This window comes from Heliangelus exortis, chromosome 10, assembly GCF_036169615.1.
Source record: "Heliangelus exortis chromosome 10, bHelExo1.hap1, whole genome shotgun sequence".
In the NCBI taxonomy this organism is placed as follows: Eukaryota; Metazoa; Chordata; class Aves; order Apodiformes; family Trochilidae; genus Heliangelus; species Heliangelus exortis.
Window position 1 is genome coordinate 15026207 of NC_092431.1, and position 21716 is coordinate 15047922.

General features: G+C 40.7%; 1 long non-coding RNA gene across 1 annotated transcript in view; it reads left to right on the forward strand.

Moving 5' to 3' along the window:
* Positions 1–21716, forward strand: part of LOC139800238 (uncharacterized) — a 129397-nt gene that overhangs the window by 98705 nt on the left and 8976 nt on the right. The gene's annotated exons all lie outside the window — the stretch shown is intronic.

The following is a 21716-nucleotide window of genomic DNA, read 5'->3' on the forward strand; positions in this document are numbered from 1 at the left end:
TTAAACAGCATGATCTAAATCAAGTGCTGTTACTCTGCATGCATCATCAAACTACTCTCACACAGAGAGGTGACAGAAATGTGAATGTAAACTCCTAGGTTCCCAGAAAATAAAAGCTAGAAAGTATGATAAAAACATTGCAGGCAAGAAAGCACAAATGTGATCTCAAAACGAACATGAATAAAACCAGCATCACAAACAACTAGTATGTCAAATCAAAAGATTTTATTATTTTACTATGCCACTGGAAAAAATAGATGACTTTGCCATACCTATGGGAACAGATAAGCATTAACGACAGCTTGGGGAAGATGAAAGAGATTAACTACTATTCTGCCAGTGTGTCCTTCCTGCCTTGACCTACAGTGCAATGCAATACAACTTATTTTTTACATAAAATACTTAACATGTCTCATAAAATGCTTTATAGTGAGAGTCAGCCAAGGTAAAGGAAGACTGGAGAGAAGTGCAATCCCAAGATAAAGTAATAAGTAATTGTGATAAATGTCTGCATGATTTCCTTGTTCTCCCTTCTCTGTCCACACCTCTTGTAAAAGCTGCAGATTTTCTTTGTGTTTTCTACCTTTCTGTGCCTGCCTTCCTACTTTAACGTCAAAAGCCAGTGTGAGATGGTGTGTATTTATTACTGCAATTTACTTATTCCACAGAACATATGCTTCTGGTTGCTGCTTAGTTGAGTTTATAGAAGAAAGAAAATCACAGACCCTGCACCTGGCAAGCTCCCAATTTTTTTGTGATGACCCTGATAAATTCAATGCTTAAAGATGCTTAAAAGAAAGGGAGATTTATCCGCTATTCTGCAAACAGAAGTCTTACGACCAATTTTCCTTCATATCTCTTCTCAAATCAAGACACAGGAAATAGACAGACGTGGTTACTCCTGAGAACTGTTACCTGGGTGGTGGCTGTAAATGCTCCAGCACTAAAAGGACTGAATAAGTCTACATTTCAAATATATAAAGTTTCACCCAGAAACGTTTGTTCCTTCTAGGTGATGGTAAGAATTTCTTGGGGTATTTTGTTTCAATTTTCTTGTGACTTCAAAATGAATAGAAGGCCACAGAAAATATTAATAAAACAACAAAAAAACATTGGGCATATTTTCAATTAGAAGAACAGTTTACCTTTACCAGAGGCTGTAATATGTTATGTAAAAAACCAAACCAAGCCAAAACTCCAGTAAATGAAAACCACGAGCCCTAGGAATACCTAGAATTACTACTTCTGCTGATTCCTAAATCTAGGGGAAGCAGGGGAGAAATTGATGGGGAGAGTTGGATGAGTAAGAGTTCAGACTTTTTCTGCTGAGGGGGTACAGATAAAGAAGACAGCACAGGTCAAATTATCTTCCCAAGTTCCTGTAGTGAGACTGTGGAGGGTGGGACCTAAGGGAGGAAGACATTATCATGGGTAGTAGAAATCTGAAGCTAGTCTGGCAGTGGAGCCATGTGGAACAAGCTTCAGGAAGTTTTCACTTCCATAAGAACTAACCACAATTTTACAGTTGGGCTTAAAGACAGTGTGTGTGTGTGTGTGTGTGTGTGTGTGTGTGTGTGAAACTTAAAAAGGAGATAACAAAGTGATCAATCTGAGACGTGATGGCATCCATAGTGCCAAGTCCATCCTGGTATTAGTGGTCCTGACTCTGATGTCAGTCGAGTTGTGCTGGCAGATGTCAAAGTGAGGTGGGACCACTTACACTTATAGAACATGCCAAGCTACATCAGGTAAAATGGAAAAATCAGGAGGAAGCAATGACATTAAAAAAATAAACAGCTGAGCAAGGAGTAAAAGCCACAAATCAAGAAGTGTGTGGAAATGAGTAAGTGGGTAATGGGCCAGGGCAGGATATGCATCTCTTCTCATGGCTGCTGGACCTCTTTGTTGACAACAGAGATTTTTAAAGAGCAAAGTAGAACTCCAGGGTTCTTGTTTTTACAAAAGAGATTGGATACACTATGGCTACAGGTAATGGAAGCAGTGATATGTCAAAATACCACATAAAGATTGGTGATAGTTATTGGCAATTGCTTTGTGTTGATGGTTGATTCTGTTCCGTGGCACACATACTTTCTATGGGCCATGTCCAGCAGAATTTGAAAAATCCCATGTGGAAAGCAGAAGTTACCACAGTTTGAAGTTTCTGCTCCTCTGATAACACATACCACCCTTTGGCTTGTCACAGAAGAAACTCACACTACTTGAGTTACGGAGGAGTTGGAAGTGTGGTGTTCATGCCAACCTCTGTAGCCAGGACACACTGGCACTGGGGAATGCTTTGTCTCTCAGTAGAGATTAGATCACTGGTGATGAATTATAACCCCTGTAGCTCATTTCTAATACTGCTTCCAAGAACTCTGGAGTGAAAAATAAGGATTTGCAACTACCCCAAGTGAATGCTTGAACTAAACATCTGAATTTCCTTCTATGAGATCCTGAAGAAGGTCAGGCTGGTTTTTATTCAACACTTTTTTTTTTTTTTCCTTGTACAGTGAATCCTGCCTGTGGTGGTATCAGCAGGCAGTTCTCTTCCTGGCTTTCCCTATCTCTAAGCTCTCACCAGTTCAGTGTTCCATAAACCCTGCAGCTATTCCCCTCACTGATTGCTGCCTTCAGCAGACAGACAAGCTTTAAGTGACATGTGTCATCAGGCCACAAAAAGTGTTCTGGAAGAGACACCTGTAATATGTTTATGTCCATGTCAGTTACAGCTTAAACAAATCCTAACACATGTTAACCCACAGAATTGTGCCATACCAAGCACACCAAAAGAAGGTGATGTCTCATTTGTCTTTTATCCTGTGTTATTCTGCAATTATCCATGAACCTAGTTTTGTGATTCTATTGTCTTGTCAAGCATTTCTTGAAGCAAACTTGCCTATTGCTAAGCAAAGCTTTTGATTCATTATAACAAAAAATTTGATTCCACTTACAATTGAAGGGAGATATATTCAGCTTGGCACAAATTCTGCTTACATACAAATAAGTCCTTATTTTTTATTTAAGGCTCAGGACATCACGTAAGAAAACAGAAGTAAAATTTAATTTCTACCCTTTCAAAGTTGTCACCATAGTTCTACACTAAATGAATCTTATGCACTGCAAAAGTATTGGAAGATTCTTTGGAAAAATAATTATTACATTAACATGTATGCCAGTGCATTCAAATAATGTTTAAATAGCTATTTATTCTTGCAAAAATGTATGATTTACCATTAAGGATGGAATGATGACACAAATATGGCTAAAAGAGAGAGAGAGAAGAGTTTGTAGCTGACATTGGGAGCTGTCATTAAGCACATGAAGAAGTTGTTACATCATTAGAAATTAAATCATTGCTCTTAATTTTCTTGTATTATGTCATAAGCACTTTGTCACATTATTTCTACAAGGGATTTTTAAGGATAATTTAAATACAGTAAAATGCTCATATCTGTTTGTCCATAATTTAATTCTACAATAGTCTTGATTAATTTTTTCTAGAGAAGCATCATTCAGGTATGTTGACACCAAAGAAACTTGGAGCAGAGAATGAACAGAAGATAATTTCCCTACACTTTATTAGGCATATCAGATAGATTCCTGGCTCATACATGTTAAACCTGAATCAGCTAGAAGCTTTTTTTCTCATGGTTTGAAAATATTTCCTCTTCCACTTCAAGATGGTGGGAAGTCCATTTCATAAAGTATTTCTACTACTTCACCAGTCAGCTGTAGAATTCAATTTTATGCCTTGTTTCATGGAATAAACATGTCTTAATAAGCCCTAAGTGTGCCTTCTAATCCAGCTAATAATAATTAGAGATAATTTTTGAAACTTGATTTTAAAAAGATCAGCATTTCTAATAACATATCCTCTGAAAACTGAGGTCTTACATGATGTGCCCAAGCGGGAACACAAAGGCTGAGACACATAAAGCCAAAAATTAGGGTTAAGAATCTCCACCACAGTATTTTAAGATTTTTAAACTTGTGTCTCAGAGCTCTGGTGGCATTTCCAATAGGTTTATATTTCACATGTTTGTGCAATTTGCAAATATAAATGCTTACAGGACACAGCATCCTGAGTATCTTGGGTGTGTAACTCATTACTCTGCAAGGAGGGACTCTGCGATAGTTGTAGAAGGAAAAGGCAGAAACCTTATAAATTTTGTGAGAAGAGGTCAGAATAAATCCCTAATGAATCTTAAGTGATTTAAGTGATCTTCTTCCTCTCAGGCTGTAAATTATACTTCTGTCATCCATCTGGGAGTAGACTCAACTTACATATTTCAGGCAGAGAAAGAATAAGCCTTCAATGAAAAATCATCTACTTTTCTGAGCCATACTGCTGAGAAGGGAAGTGTTGAGCCTCTCTGCTGAAGCCCCTCCTTGTCTAGGTCATAGAGGAGAAGGTGTGCAGAGGAGCAGAGAGATAGAGAAATGCTCAGAGCACATTGCCCCTCTGAAAGCTTTTATGAGGTGCCTGGCACAGGTCAGGGAGAAGTGAATGGGATGGCAGAGAAATGATTCACAGGTTTGCAATGTGTTTAATCACCATAACAAGTGTTAGGAGGCCTTTCCTTGCAAAGAGATGAGCTTTTTGCACCTGAAGTAGTTCAGCTTGCAAACAGCACCTGTGGGACCAGATCTCCCTCTAAGCAGCTGTGGGTGCCAGGCTATGCAGAAACAGGGATACTCAGCCCACACGTGGTTCTCAGCCCCCTCTCTCCCAGTGCCACAATCCTGCCCAGCTCTGGTGTGTCCAGCACTGACACGCTCAGCAAGGCTCTCCAGGACCATGTGCTTGTCTGTCACCTGCTAACAGAATTGCAAGTTTTCACCTTAGATTTGAACAGCCCTTTTTGACAGAACAGCTGAAAACTACCTCCAAGACTTGTTTTTCCTCTTCTGTGGATACTTCCCACTAATGAATGGTTCAGTACCACCACGATGGACAGGCAGGGCCATGCAGCCTGCAGCCTTACAACTATGGTGCCTCCAGAAGTCTGTGGGGCACACACACACACACACAAACACACACACACGAACACACACACACACACAAACACACACACACGAACACACACACACACAAACACACACACACGACCACACACACACACACACACACAAACACACACACACACACACAAACATCTACGTTCCTCATATTTCCTCGCTCACCAGAAGTCCATGAATGCATAAATTTCTCTTTAGCTGCTATCTGTGGGGCAAAGGAGGTGCTGTGATGTGCACAGCTCTTGAACAAGTTTGGGTGAGAATTTTTATATACTGAGTTTCATTTAAAAAGGAATTAAAATGGCCCAGAGTATGAGCAGGGATTTACCTACAGAGAGCATGCTCCTCATGCATCTGCCCATAACTAACCAGCAACAAGAGGAGTTTGCTTGAAATCCCAGCCTTGCCAGCTGCATCTCTCTGTAACAAGATTCCATCACTTGCTAGTTATGCTTTTGGGATGCAGATGGAATGCAGTAGAAGGATGGCAGCTCCTTGTTAAATAAGCTCCAATGGCAGAAGGAGGGGGGAGGTTTGTGCCTTTGCACTTTCTCCATCTGAACAGGAATTTGCAGCAAAACAAATGCAGGAGCCCAACCAGGAACCCGAGATACTCCTCTGCTTCAGTGTTGCATATTTTGGTTAATACCCTATCTGCTTACCTTCCCTGTACTCATCTGTCTAAGAATTACAAACTTTGCCTACCTGTTTAATTAGTCAGGTCATCAGCTGACAGCTTTGGCTGGGGGAACTGAGTCATAGCCAAACTTCCACACTAGGTTGCAGAGCACTGATTATTATACTGTAAATAAGAACTGAGCACCATGTGTGTGATAAATACCAGAGTATTAAATACATTCCTCTGCTTATGGCTCAGAGCTCTTTCAAGGATTGTTTTCCCCCAGAAAAAAATACTTTGCAATGTCTACTAGAGATAAGAAAACTGCATGATTTTGAGAAACCATGACATCTGAGTTGTTTTATTGAAAAATAAAATCTTCCTTCAGCCACTAATGAGAATGAATCATTTATATTTAATAGAGTTTAAGTGGTAGTGGAGAAAAACTGCATCTTAAATTGAGACTTCAGCTCCTAATTGGCCTTCTCAAACTGTGTGAGACCATTTCTATGCTGAAGAAAGTTGCTGCAGTACCTATCCATCTGTATAACCCTCCATCTCTATTTTCTTTGTGTGAAATGTAATGGAGATTTACAGGAATCTGTGGTCTGCAAAATATCTTTGTTTAAAATGAACCTGCCATGTATCAGGAGAGCTCTCTGAAGAGGCCTGAACAGCCAGTACATATGAATTTTCTGGATGGCATTTTCTTTCCCACTTGACAAATTATTGTCCTCGGGTGCATGAAGCAGGGCAGAGCAAAGCAAACTGGGATGTCTTCTATGAGGCAGCAGAAATTAGCTGGCCAATTTAGTTCTCTATTGTATAGCTATTTTAAAAACACGAGCATCAAACCTTTTATGGCTCATCTTTTTGATGCTGAGGTATATGAAAAACAAGTTTTATTCTGACAGTCATAAAATGTTGTTTAAAAACCTTCTGAGAAAATAAAAAGAAAGATGGGGGAAAAAGGTTTGATACAGCTGACTCCCACAGCAGCCACTTTTATTTCTCACTTTGTATAACTTCTGAGGACTTGTTTAATCAATAGCAGCATCCCATTCAATCACATTATTCCAACCTTTTTAATACAGGAATAATAACAGCTTCACAAAAGGTGTCTGAAAAAGAAGAAGTACGTTGAACTTGAGTTCTGCTGCACTTTCTGAATGTAGTTCTCCTTCCTAGTGCTTCTCAAATAGTAGTCATCTGTGTATGTGATCACACAAATAGCTTCTTATATGACATGAATACCTGTATGTATATGTGTATGTGTAGACATATGCATGTATATATGTTTAAATAGTAAAATAACATGATTTCTCCTTTACCTTCTTAATTCTGATATATTAATTTTTGTGGTGGGCTCTGTGGAAATGAAAGCTTCAAGTGCAGAGCTTCACATAACCTTGTTTTTAGCAAGCTTGCTTGTTTTCAGAGGTCTGTTTGAAGTGTCTCATTTTACTAAGAAATTGCCTCAGGGATAGAAGGTTACATTGGGTTTTCTTTCTTACTTGCTAGTCACATGTTACTTTACAGTAGTAACAAGGTTAAGGCACTGGAATCAAATGCAAGAGCAGAATGTTCTCTATTTTAGGAAAAATAAAGATTCTTTCATATTTGCTATACTAACCATCAGGGCTTGCACACCAACATTTTTGCCATGACATCTGATCCTAGAGCATAAATTCATGTATTTGTCAGTGCTGCTCTGCAAAAGACATATTCATCTTGAGCACTAAAACGCACTGGAGGTTGCTGAAGAGCAGATTGATTTAGACTCCCAAGACAGCCTTCATATGATGCATAACTCCTACAAAACAAGAAGGCTGTAGGTCTTTTAAATCTGTACTAAATCACATCCAAATACAAGATGATGAACACACTAAGCAGGTTAGATTTAGCTTTTTAGATACCCTTAAGCACATAGTATCAAAGTGCTTCAGTACCCTAAGAAGAAGTGGTCAAGCTGTGATTTACAAAGAAAGTAGCATAAAAATTTTCACTCACTGGAGTGAAAAATCATTAATTTGTGCCCAAAGAACAGTTCAGACATATTTAAACAAATTTACTACAAAACTGTCTTATTTTTGCCTAGAGTTTTGTGACTGTCTTAATAATTTTGCCAGACATTGCTAATATTTTGGAAACATACTAATTAAGGATGCTAAATATTTCCTCCAATTGGACATCATCACCATTACAAAAATGTTATAGAGACCTGGAACACAGACCTGGAGTGGAATTCAAATGCTTTAGCACATCTGTTTCTTGTTATTTTAATTGCAAGGTGCTTTATTGAATGGTCACCTAGAGGTCTTTTGTCCCTTCTGCCAGCCTCACATGGACATTTCAGAGACAGAGGGTGTAGAAAATTACAATGGGTGACTATGTTAGTCTCTGAGTCACCTGAAAGTTTTTTTCTAGACATACAGGGGTTTTGTTTGGTTGGGTTTTGTTTGTTTTTGTTGTTGGTTGGTTGGTTGGTTGTTTTTTTTAAAGCACCTGTGCACATGTTTCCCAGAAAGAAACGCGGCAGTAGCAATGAACAGGCTAAAACTAAAAACCAAGTGCAAACATTTGACACTCAAAATTTTAGCATATGGCTGGTTTGGCCCATGTCTATCCCACCTCTCCAATGCATAAGATCTGATAATGATGTAATCTGGATTAAAATTTCCACACCTCTTCATTTCAGACAAATTCATAAATGGAATAGTGGTGTGGAAGCAAAAATCTGGCTAAACAAAATGTCTGGATATGTAATCCCACTACAGAGAAACAGGACTGCTCGTGTGCTGCAAGATAAGCATATTCTTAAATGCTACATTAAACTATAGCCAAAGAAAATAAGTATAGAACAGAGGCAAGGAAGATATCTTAGTGGAAATGCAGAGTAAGAGGAGAAACCAATGCTAGGTGGAAGCAATAAGTTTTGATCAATCAGCAGGGGTAAAGGTAGGGGAAAGAACCTGAATCTATTTTCTGGGAAAGAAAAATTGACATCTTTTAGTTAATGCTCAGTGTTTACTGTTGTGGGTGAAAAGCATTATCAGGTTTTCTTTGAGGTATTTCATCATATGGGTTACATTCACCCTATCAATGAGCTGATATACCATAGTTTCTCTGGAGTCCAAATAAAACAAGATAAATCAGCTAAGAAACTGAGATGCCTTGCCAGGGAAGAAAAAAAAAAAAAAAAAAAAAAAAAAAAAAAAAAAAAAAGCATGAGGCAAATTATGGATTTTATAATAAATACACTTGTGAATTGCAATCTGCTATGTTCATGTCACTGAAAGAAAATGGTATGGATTTGATGGATTTGTCAAGTAACACTTCACACCAAACTCTTCCCTCAGCTCATAGATACTGCTACTAATGTAGTTTGTTCTGGGTACTGGAGTTGGACCTGTCCCCTCTTCTGAGCCTGAAACAAAAGGGAACCTGGCTGTCGTGGTCCTTGTTTCCACGATCAGGCAGGTGAATATAAGGTGCAAAGGTGGGATATACTCACATGGACTTTAATGTTCAGAAATCCCTGACTCCTTTTCCAGCTGATTTCCCCTCCACCCCTGCTGCTACCCACCTGGCAGTGGTTTCTTACAAGCAACCTCCTTGTAAGGCTGCTTTCTAAACTACCTATACTAAATCATGCCTTTAGCATTCATAAAGTAGCTAGAGGGCAAGTAGCTGAGTGAGAGATGGAATAGTGTATGGAGAGGAAAATTCAGATTAAAATGCACCATATAGCCATGGTATATCATTCAACCAGCTGGGCTAAATGTCAAAGTGACTGACACTTAAATGATGCAAAGCTCCACAGACTGGAATAAGAGAGATGCAGAAATAGTGACTTCAGGATCAGGTCTGTTTCCAGCTACAGAGAACACTCTTCAGTCCTGGAATACACTTGTCAGCATCCAAGAACCTGTCCCAAATCCTAGCTGTAATTTGCACAGTACCAGAGACTGTACAGTTCTCATTTTATCCCCTTCTTGAGTAAATCTGTTCTATAAATACATTTATATGTTTTTAATGGTTTTAAAAATAATTTACCTGATAGAGGAAAAAAATACAATGCCCCTGTGGTTCTATTTAATGCTGAAAAAAAATATGCCAATGATATGGTCACCAAGAGGCTGAAATGCTGTTGACCAGAGATTGATTGCACTATTTGTATTCATTTATTTTCCCTAAATATGCTCTTCTGCCTAAGAGACAGTGTAAATAAGAGAGGAAGTCTACACAGATTTTTTATCCCTCACTACTCTCACCACAATTCATTCGGAATCCAAATCTGTTCGTCTCAAGTAACTCTCCTGAATCTAATGCAACTCTAGAATATGAAACCTTTCCATGCTGTTTCTATGACTTTCCTATACTGATTTTCATCTCTGCAAAAGTAGAGATTTTTGCTTTTTTTTTTTTTTTTTTTTTGTTGTTGTTTTGTCAGAGTGGCTTTTCTAATTCTTATAACAGAAACAGCAATAAAATTAATAAACATTATTATTCTACTTCAAGCTATGGCGGTTTCTTCTATTTCAGGAAGGGAAGAGGCATCAACAGATTTCAACTTTCTAAAGCTGATCCCACCACCTGCAATATGAATCATTGTATAGATGTGCCATAGAAAGAGAGAAAATCTGAAGGTAGAAAAGGGAAACTTCTTTGCTTCAACATTATCCCTGCTCAATGGGATGTGTACCTCTTCCACTTCATTTAGTTGGGGCTTGTGTCTACCCCAGAAAAAACTGAACTGCTACATACACATGAGACCAGAAAGCACTAGTTTTAGCAAACTGCTTTCTCCTTAGATCCTGTGAGTGATGAAGAGAGGCATGTTTCCATGTTTCTCTTGTAAACTCCAGTTACACAGCTTCAGTGTCTTGCCAGTGTGACAACATGTTCATCACTCCGAGCTTCAGCGGAGCACACGGCATCACTGGAGCAATGCACGGGGCTGTGGTTAACGGGGAGCTGTAATTCCCTGGTCCATTGGTTCAACAAATGAAGGCATGTTCAGTGCTGGAAAATAATCTAGTTTTGTCAGAAATACCTGCAGTCTGTCTTCTGCAAAATCTGCACTATTACCACATAACCCAGAGCTTTTAACTTTTAATAGATTCATCTTTTTCTGTAACTTTTTTGGATAACATCTCCCCGCATATGTAGTGTCAGCCAACTGTATTTTTTTTTTTTTTTTTAGAATTTCAATGTATAAGCGAATACTTCAGTTTTCATATGAACCTGGGTTCATTCATTCTTTGTAAGGGGTGCAGCCTGCACAAGGATTTTCTGTTGGTTTTCATAGCTACTCATTATCACAGGTGCTCTTTGTAAACACTTGGGCAGCAGCTCTCATCTCTCACCTGCATGTTTCAGGAGCAGCAACCTGACAGCTCTCCCATCTCCAGCAGAATAAAAGAGGACAGTCAGGTTTCATGATTTCATGTAGACTGTCACACAGAGCTGCCCAAAAATGAATTTATCAGCTTTTTCACCCCAATTTACACTGCTTAAACATGACTTCACTTCTGATGGTCCTTGCAGGTTTCAGCCATATTCACAAATTTCATCTTGCCCCAGTTTTGGTCTCCTCAGCCCCAGCAGGCAGGCAGGCAGGACAATAATGAGTGATGGTGCCTCAAACAATTCTCATCTCTTGCATCTGCTACCTTATTGCTCAATTTTTCAAGACTTACCTAGCACTGCCCATCCTTGTTCTTCCAACTTTGGATACTGTGAGGTATTTTGCCTCTGTGTTGCCCTTTTCTATGTGACAGACACGATTTCTAGAGAAGGCTGTGGACACTAAAAGGCTGGTGAGCTGTGCTGTCTGCCTGTCTGTTGAGCAGCTTCAGGAGGGACAACAGCTGGCTCTGCATCTGCTCCCTGCAGCAGCCCCGGGCATGGACTCTACAATGGCTGCAGCACCCTGGGATACAGAAACCTTTGTTTCTAGTGAGGATGTTTTATAAATAACTAAAAATCAAAGAGACAGTAAGTTAACATATAAAATTGTATACTTGAGAGAAAGAAAAAAAAATTCTTTCTGCATTAACATGTTTGCTTCAAAAACAAAGCAAACAGAACTTCATGTAAAGTAGGAAATATTTTGATTAAACATTTTCTTTTATGTACCTTTCTTTAAGAAAGTGATCATGCTTGTAATCAACATAAGCAGCCCCCAGCTCAATTTTCAGGGATTTGCTGAACATTGGTGGACAAATATTTGATCTCTAGTCTGCAACAGAGCAGCTCTTTAGCTCGGTACATCACTTTCTCTGGTAGCCCTATTGCAGTGACATTATTCTTTACATTTATTCTGAGGAAGAAAGAAACTGTCTTGTGGCAGAGATGCAAGAGCTGAGCACCTCAGTCCTGATCTTGGTCCCACCACAGATCTCCAGCACAGCCTGGGGCATTGGAATGGGCTGCCCAGTGAAGTAGTGGACTCTCCGTCCCTGGAGATATTTAAAAAGAGACTGGATGTGGCACTCAGTGCCATGGTCTAGCAACTGCAGCGGTGGGTCAAGGGTTGGACTTGATGATCTCTGAGGTCCCTTCCAACCCAGCCAATTCTATGATTCTAAGTGACATTACATCTCTGTCCCTCCGTTCCCCTCTGAAGAAGAGGGTTCTGTCCAGGTTTTTATAGACACATTTGCCACGGAAGCCGGGGAATTCCAGCTCAGAGCAAGGCAAAAAGATGCTCAACTGTTTCATTCACTCATTTTCCTTCTCTGATTGTATTTAAGCAGACACACCTGGAAGAATAGAACAGAATGTTCTGCAAAGCCCCAGCAAGTGGAAGCTGAAGGCTCCACCAACACCCCAGCTTCTTCTGGTATGCGGTGGATGTGCATTTCCACTCAGCTGATGACAGAAACCGTGGCATCAGGAAGATAAGGATGGTCAGTGTTTCACTGGTGATTCCTCTGTGAAGCAGAGACCAAAGGCTGAAACCTTGAAAAAGCCACTGAGGAGAAAATCTGACCAATTAAATCCATTCAAAGCTACTCTTAAAATACATTTAGATACAAAATATATTTTAAGTGTATATTTTTAAAGAAAGAAAAATCTCAGTATGTTTTTCAACTACCCAAAACCTGAGACTAAGTGATATGAAGAAGTACAGTGAAATCCAGAGTCTGAAATATTGTCTCACATCACCAGTTCCCAAAGCCTAGGAATTTCCCTTACCCCTTTCCTAACTTTCAAAATTCTTTTAAAAAGGAACACATATATGAGAAATCAAACTAAAATAATAAAATAAAATCATGAAACTAAAATAATAAAATTAAATTTGTTTTTAGAAAATGTCTAGTTTGAATTAAGTATGAACTACAGAAAATCACAGAAGTAACCTGTTCTAAATTTTCTGCTGTTTTCAGGCTGATTTTCAAATTGAAAGGATTCTGATATTGCAAATAATCTTTAAGTAAATACCCAGAGTTTTGGATCTATAGCTGAATTAAACTCTGAGTGTTGTTTGGCGATGAGTATCATTGCTCCCTACATAGCCAGTTATCCTGAAATGACCTGGAAAAGCAGCATCACAAAAATACATTGTAGACTTTATGAGGTCAGTCTCAATTATATCCAGCCTGTTACTCCTAGCACACTTTCCTCTGAGTGCTATATCTATTATTTGAAAACTTTACTTTATGTTTGCTGTGATATTCTCCAGATTCTTAATAAAATTCCTTTGAAAATGCCTATTTATCAGTAGAAGGAGTAAGCCTGAATTTTGCCTTGGGAAACAGTGATCTTCCTGGAAGAACTATTTTACGTTGCTAGAAAGATTAAAAACATAATTTAGTCTTCTAGAAACATGAAGTATAACTTTGAAAACCTGCCTTTCTAGATATATGGCTTGTTCTTTGGTCAAAATTAAAACAAAAAATGAAAATACTTAGCTAAAAGGTGGACTTTTCATCTTCTACTTGCTCTCTATAGCAAAAATCCACTCATCTTGGCTTTCTATATAAGGTATTTTACATCATCTAGAATTATGGCTGGTGTGTATAAAGGTTGTGTCAGCATTTCCATTATAAAACCATATTTTAGAGGGTTTATAACTGAGCCATAAAAACTCACTCCACATTGAAACTTGGCAAACAAAATCCAGACCTGGAACACTGTTTTATCACCACCATTTTACAGAAAAAAAAACCCCAAAAAACTGTATTTGGCTGTTTTTCATTTTTTTGAGTGATACAAAATATGAGAAGGATTTCAGATGGGGATGAGGGGCAGCAGTCCTCTTGAGAAGATACTGCTCACCAGCACAGAAGGAATGGGGAATAGCACAACTTCACCCCAAGCCACATTGCCCTGTTACTCATTCATCAACTGCAAGACCCCACCTAGAGTACTGTGTCTGTTTCTTGAGCCCTGAGGACAGGAAGGATGTGGAGGAGTTCAAGCAAGTCCAGAGGGGGGCCACAAAGATGATCAGAGGGCTGGAGAGCCTCTCCTAGAAATACCAGCTGAGAGACTTAGGGTTGTTGAGCCTGGAGAAGGCTCTGGGGCCTTCCAGTACCTGAAGGAGGCCTACAAGAAAGCTGGGGAGGGACTTATAAAAAATGTTTTTAGTGATAGGATGAAGGGGACTGATTTCAAACTGGAAGAGCGTTCATTTAGATTGTAAATTAGGAAGGAATTCTTCCATGTGAGGGTAGTGAGGCACTGGCACATGTTGCCAAGGGAGGTTGTGGATGCCCCATCCCTGGCAGTGTTCAAGATCAGGCTGGATGGAGGTTTGAGAACCTGGACCAGTGGGAGGTGTCTCTGCTCATGGCAGGGGAACTGGACTAGATGATCCTCTAGGTCCCTTCCAACCCCAACCATTCTATGAAATCAGTCAGCTCTACATGCACAGCAGATAGAAGCTGCCCCTGTGCCAGGCTGGCAAGGCTGCCCAGGTGTTTAAACTACACAAACCATTGAGGTGATCACCACTCCCCCAGATCCAGTGCTGCACACCAGGGTAGGAAGGTCAGGAGAAGACACCTTCAGAGACAGAATCATAAAACCACAGAATGTCAGGTTGGAAGGGACCTCCAGGACCATCTGGCCCAATGCTAGTGAGATGTCCCAGCACCCCATTCAGCTGGGACTTAAAACTCCAAAGTTTAAGTTTCTTCCTTCCTTCCAATGTCTGACTGTCCTCATGGGGAATAATTTTCCTCTGTGTTCAATCAGAATCTCCCCAGGAACAGCTTGTGTTCATAACCCCTTGTCTTGCCCGTGGGACTCCTTATAAACAGGGAGCCTCTGTCTTCTTTGTAACCCCCTTTAAGTCCTGGACCATGGTCATAAAGTCTCCACTAAGCCTTCTCAAGGATGACCCAGAAGAAACATGGATATTCCTGGCTCTGTTCCACCAAGCTGTGCCTGCAGCCTCCTCCTGCCCCAGCACAACCCCCTGGGGCTTCCCAGCCACAGGGGCCCAGGCCCACACCCCCTCCGCAGCCCAACCTCCCCCCAGGATGCTGCACCCGTTCCCCGGGGCCTGAATGCCCCCGGCCTGACAGACGCTGCGTAGGGGGCAGGGAGAACAGCTCAGCCCAGCTGGGTCACAGAGTCCCCGGGCTGCCTTTGGCCTCTGACTGAAGGGGGGGACTCATCTGCACAAGGCTCCCCGGCCAGTGTGCATTTTGGGCCGAGCTGTGGGGCAGAGTGCACCCCGCACCCCACACACCGCACTCCTCACCCCGCACACCACACACCGCTCCCTACATACCACTCACCGCAATCCGCACCCCATACTCCACACACCACACCCCGCACACCACTCACCTCACACCGCACCCCACACACCGCACTCCGCACACCACTCACCGCACACTGCACACCATGGAGGGGCTGGGCCGGGACCCGCTGGGACCCCCGCAACTGGGGGACCCCCAAGGGCTGCCTACTTAGGCCAGCCCAGAGCCCTTCGGCTATGGATCCCCAGGGCTGGGCCGGGCACCATGGGGCCCTTCCTGGCCTCACAGCCCAGACAGAACCCTGACCCAGAACCACCAGCACCCAGAAGGCCAATGCTCCCTGGTGGCAGCTATGCCATGGGTGCCATTTTGTAGAGAAATAAACAAAGGGGGATACCCGGTGTCTGGATGACTCAGAGACCTCATATCAATGCTGTTTAGAGATACTTGTGAGGTATCTTGTGACAGGAGCAACCTTTCCAAATGATGCAGAGGACCAGGCTGGAGGTGGGACAGCCGACATGCTGTGCTCCTCTGTGTGTAACTGTTGCTGGAACCGAACGTCGTCGAGAGCGGGAGCTCAGAATCGAAGCTAGAGACAGGAGCTATTGGTGATCTTGGTTAGCAACGAGGACTAACTGCGACCAGGCTAGCACCAATCTTGCTCAGGAATGAGCTGCCTGGCTACACCCAGCCTCACCTTTTATTGGTTCTAGGTCTTGAGCATGCCCAGTGGGGCCAGCCCTAACTGGGCACAGGTGAGACTGAGCACCGGCCTGGCTCATTACTTGGCAACTCCTGGCACCTGTTTCCTACATGTAACAGTGACCACACTGTGTTCAAATGTCAGCACTGCCATGGAAGGCGACACCCCCAAATCCAGTATCTGGATATTGCATAAAATAGGGGAGTTCGATATAAATTCGGTGAATGTGGGGGGCAAAAAAACAGTGAAGTGTTTGCAATCCGCAGACGTGTCTAATGACACCCAGTGTGGCTCTCACAAGTTACACCCGCTGGCAAAATCTGCCACTGGGAAGAAGGCTCAGAAGAGAGCTCAGGAAGCAGAGGAAAGGTGGCTATAGGTAAAAATGATACCCTTCGGTAATGACAGATGACACCCCAAAAAGGAGAAGCACATAAATCCTGACAAGTTAAATGTTAAACCTCAGGAAGGCATGCCAATTTATTGAGGAACAACTTATTAAAGGAACTCATTAAAGGAATAAAAGTTAATAATAAAACCTTTTTCAAATGTTTCAGGAGCAGGAAGTCTGTCAGAAAGTCAGTGGGGTGAATCACAGATCTGAGAGAAGTTCTTGGTGACAATAAAACTCTCAGAAGTGTTACATGAATTGTTTGCAACTTGTCTTTGCAGTGGCAGTAAGTCAGGCTACCAAACCCAAGCTGAACTCTGGGGAAAAATTAATTGAAGGGCCTATCTCAAACTGGGTCTGTAAAAGTTTTTTTAAAATCTTGAAAAACTGGAAAGAGCTCAGTTAAAGAAAAATGATACTAAACCAAAAAAACTGAAGGGATCAGTTCAACCAAATTGTGAACTACAGTGTGACAATTACCACCCTGTTTAAACCAGCTCCTGTGTGCACCAGCATGCCTACAGGATTGGAGGCTAGATACATCTTTGCTTATGAAGCATTATGGAGGCTCTTATGGTTTACATATTTACAAATATTTCTTTTCTTAAAATTATATACACGTTTAATGCCTTGTTCCTTTCATGGGAGCTCAGCTTCTGGTGATCTAGATACTCCAGCTACACAGCATTAGGGATACTAACATGCAAAACAGATTTTTCTTCCTTAGTTTTTCTTGCTAGAATTTCACCCTAGCATCTACTGCACTGATTGTTTTTACCAGAAAGTGGCAAAAAAACCTGTTCTCTTGAGCCACTATCCAGGAGATGGGTCCTATAAATTCTCGCTCCCTTTGCATCCCTGTGGCCTGTAGAGTGAAGCTGCCACACCGAGAGCCGTGTTGCTGGGAGAAGGTTTATGGATGTTACATCAAAAATCCACTGAGCAAAGAGACCAATTTTATAAGGACGTGTGTGGCTCAGAGGAGTCTGGATACCAGACCATCTGTGTTAAAAGGGGTAATTCCATCCATTAACATCTTTAATCCTTTTGAAACAAATTAATCTTTGAAGCTGACTGGGAATATAGCCCTCAATAGTGGGTTGTACCCTGAGATCACCTAGGGCTTCAGAGCTGTCTCAACCACAGCAGATGTTTTTGAAGAGAACTCCTCTCGTAGGAAGGGAGAAAGTGCTCCCCCAGCCCTCAGTCCCAGCAGTAAGAAGCTCTCCCGTCCTGCTACCGCATCTTTCTCCTCATCAATTTTCACCTTGGAAAGCTTGTTAGTTACAGAAGCAAACAGTTCAAAGTCCTGATGCCAGGTACCTATACATAAAAATTTATTTTTTCTTTTTAGAAATCCCAACAGGCTGGTTATCTTTGTTCTTGCCATTCAGCATTGTTCTTCAGTGTTAGACCCTTGGCTGCTTTTCATTCCTATAAACAACTGTTTGGAAGGTCCTGACCATGAATTCCTATTATTGTCACAGAGTACGGGGAGACCGCGCAGCTCTGCTGTTTCTGCCACGTCCTGTAGAGGAGAGCAAACCTTGCCTGTTTTCTAACAGTGTCCCAGATTACTTCTGTTTCAAAGCAATTTATTATGAGCTTTGGTATTACCTTTGAACGTTGTTGTGGTTTCTTAGTTACACATCTACTAAAGCTTACTGCTATGGAGGGAACATCTCATGTGGAGGCTGTGTTGCAGTGTGAGACTGGGCCTCACATCACTAACGCTTCAAGTTACAAGCCTTTAATTCTTTTCCTCTTCCCTTTCCCTACTTTACTTTTAAAAGCCCTCATGTAACTCGTTGGTGCTGGGAACAACCTATATTATTTCTCTAAGAAAAAAAAAGTTTGATTTTTTCTTTTTCTCCCTTACACCAAAACTGGGGGCAAGGGGCAAGATGACATGACAAGAGGCTCTCCTTCCCAGATGGTCTTAATCATGGCCATAACAAGAGCGTGTTGGTGAGCATATGATGCATCCACATTTCCTTCCTGTGGGGACAGGAGCAGAAACAGAGATCACCAGCTCAAAGATCCACATGAGCAAACCCTGCCAGGGATATTCCCTGGTAGCAATCCTGGTTCCATGTTCAGCATCTCCTGAGAAACAGCACACTTCTTAATTAAAGTTTGGGATATGCATGAATGCATTCTCCGTTGTGCTATCCAAGACTTTTCCCTCTTTATTCCTTTCATGTTAGAAAATCAAGAAAGTGGTTTTAAGTATTGCTTTTCCTATCTGGAGAGTATTAATAATTATATTAGTGATCGGAACAAGAGAGGTAATATTCAGCCTGGTTTGAGATAGACCTTTATAGAAATTTGTTCAGCGAGATCAATGAGTATTTATGGAGTTATTGGGGGTTTTGGTCATTGTCTTCATTGTGAAATTTGGGTGATATTAGTTAAAAGTTAAAGCTGAAGTAAAAAATTAATCAAAAAATGCTAGAATGCTTGTCCAAATGCTGAATTAGGTGACAATAACAGATGTTTGGTTTACAAACAGAAACAAGTACAACTCAACTGACTGTAAAGGTGAATGCAAATCAAATCATGCACTGAATGCTGTGGTGAGGTAAAGTAATATATATAAAATGAGTATTACATTCACTCATTTTAACTCTTTCTACCTAAGATCTTGCTGCGTTATTCCATTGCATGTACATGATCCATTGCCTTAAATCAAAAGGGAAGGGCTAAAAGGAAAGGAAGTAAGGGTGAAGTTAAGGGACCATAGTGGAGAATATCATGCATTGTTGGAAAAGTAACAAGGAAGCACGGCAGTGATACTGCACATCCCTCTCTGGCTCCATTTGTCCTGGAGACATTTACCTTTCCTTGAATACACCTAGCATAGGTGAATACACTACAAGCTTTGAGATGCTGGAATAAAACAAAGGAGGGGGCTGGCAGCAGCCAGCAAATTTACAGAAGGCAAGTTTTTCCTCCATCTCCAAGATAGAGATGTCCCAAGAGGAGAACTCACCACTGGCTGCAAGAAAAAAATGAGATTTTATTAAGAAGAACATAGGTTGCTTTGGTTTTAACTTCTTAATTTGCCTTTCAGTAAGCAATTTTCTTTATTCTTAAGGAAGGCCTTCCTTTACCCTTAACCACTGCCAGAAAAATTTCCAGGAAAAGAGATTTACTGTTGTTGTACCCCATCTGACATTCTGTCTGTTGAGACACCAGGGATGGTAAGCTCCTGGAACTCTGCAGCTTTGGAGTTCAGATGAGAAACAGGTTTAGGAGACCCAGCCTCTTGCCTGGTGCCCTAAGGATGGACAAAATTATTTAAGACTTATTGGCCCCTTATTCATGACTGGTAAACTGGAAGAAGTCCCAAAACTTTCAGTTAATAACTAACATACTACTTGTATGATGCAGTCTTCCAGGTAAGCATTTGTGTGTAAATATATCAAATACTGGGCATATTTCACAAGGAGCTGATGTAACTTTGATGGAGTTGGTACCTTGTGTAGTCTTTAAGGTGTTGGGCTTCTGAGAAGGTGCCACTTCTGGTCCTGCCCCAGGAGCAAGTCCAGAAGCCTGCTTTGCAGCCAAGGGTGGTGGGGGGTGTGTGCATGCCAGGTTTTAAGGGTTCATCCAAGTCCAGCCAACATCAACATGCACCACAAAGGGTAATTGCCTTTAACACTGTTACACTGGAAACTGAAACCTAATCACTGTAAGATATGGAAACAAGACTTGTAGTGTTTCTGACTCCCAAATGATGTTCATCACTCAAACAACTGTTACTGGCAGCTTAACTTGAACTTTATCCCCTCAAACTGGCAGAAGTACCTGCAAAGGTCAAAAGAAACATCCAGGAGGTAATAAATCCCATCCCCTTCTCAGCTGAACTATCTCCAAAGTACTAAAACGGGAACATATGCTACAGTATTACTCACTACATAAAAATACATATGTTAGTAGATATACAGTATAGTTAAAACACAAAACTACACAAATACATGTACTTACAGAAACCTACAACAGCATCATCTATAAACACACCCAGTCAATCAAACCCTATATATAAAAATATTTTCTTATTCTCTTCCAGACACTAGACAAAAAGTTACAGAACTTTCAAATGTAGGCATTCCTTTTGACAATTTCATTACATTTATAACTGACAGGATTTTTTTTCAAAGTAGACAATGTTGCCACTTCCCATGATTTCAATGAATTCACATTATTTGACAGTTCCTCAAGTCTCAGCTCCTGAAACTCCCAATTCAGCTTTTTTAAAAGAGGTTGGTTTGGGTTTTTTTTCCACATATTAGGGAGGAACAATTTGTGTCAGTTTTAATACTTAAAAATTCAATCGCCAGAAACAAATAAAAATAAATCAACTCAGTATTTTGAAAATACTGTTCCTTATTCTAACAGGAAAGGTTATCATTAATCCACCTAAATCTTTTTTCAGACACATCTCCTTCTAAATCACTGTGGTTTAAAATCAAATCTAAAGAACACTGATGGTTTTTGTTTTAAATTATTTATTAGAAAGGAAAGTTTTTGAAGCCTACCTTTTCCTAGCTTAGAGTTCCTTTAATTTTGAAAAAGTAGCGGAGATTTGAAGGTTCAAGACTGGTAGACCATAATGATTTTATGCCCTGAAAATTAAATATATATATATATACATATTTTGTCATTTTCTCAGCCACAGGTAAACTGTTTTTCATGGTATCTACAAGTCTTGAAACTTCCTCACCAGAGTCTGAGGCCAGAGCTTCCCATGCAAGCAAAGCACTTGCAGAAGATCAACACCTTTAATGCATTTCTACAAGAAGATGTAACAATTGACAGTGACATTTACCCCTCTCACATCTCATAGCAATCTGCAGCCTATAAAATGTTTTCTTGAAAACACTTTAATACCCCTTATGCCTCAGATAGCTGTTGACTGTATTTTTTTATGCAGGACACTGACTAAATACTATGGATCCCTACAATCAAAGTGTCTTGGCACTGGCAAGGCATTGGATTGCTCTGAGAATTGTGGTGTTTAGTCAAGATATTTCTCTTCATTTCACCAACCAGAACCTTTCTAATACTTCATCTCATCAGTGAAACATCAGCTGGGATGAAGCCCAAAACCAGCACCTGCATATAAAAAGCAGATCTTAAGTTCCTTATAAAAATAGTGTTTTAGAAAAACTGTTGTCAGTGGAGCAAAACTTATACTCAGTTCATGGTTCTTGAGCTGGCTCTGTATAAAAGAATAAATTTCAGCCAAAGTTATGGGAA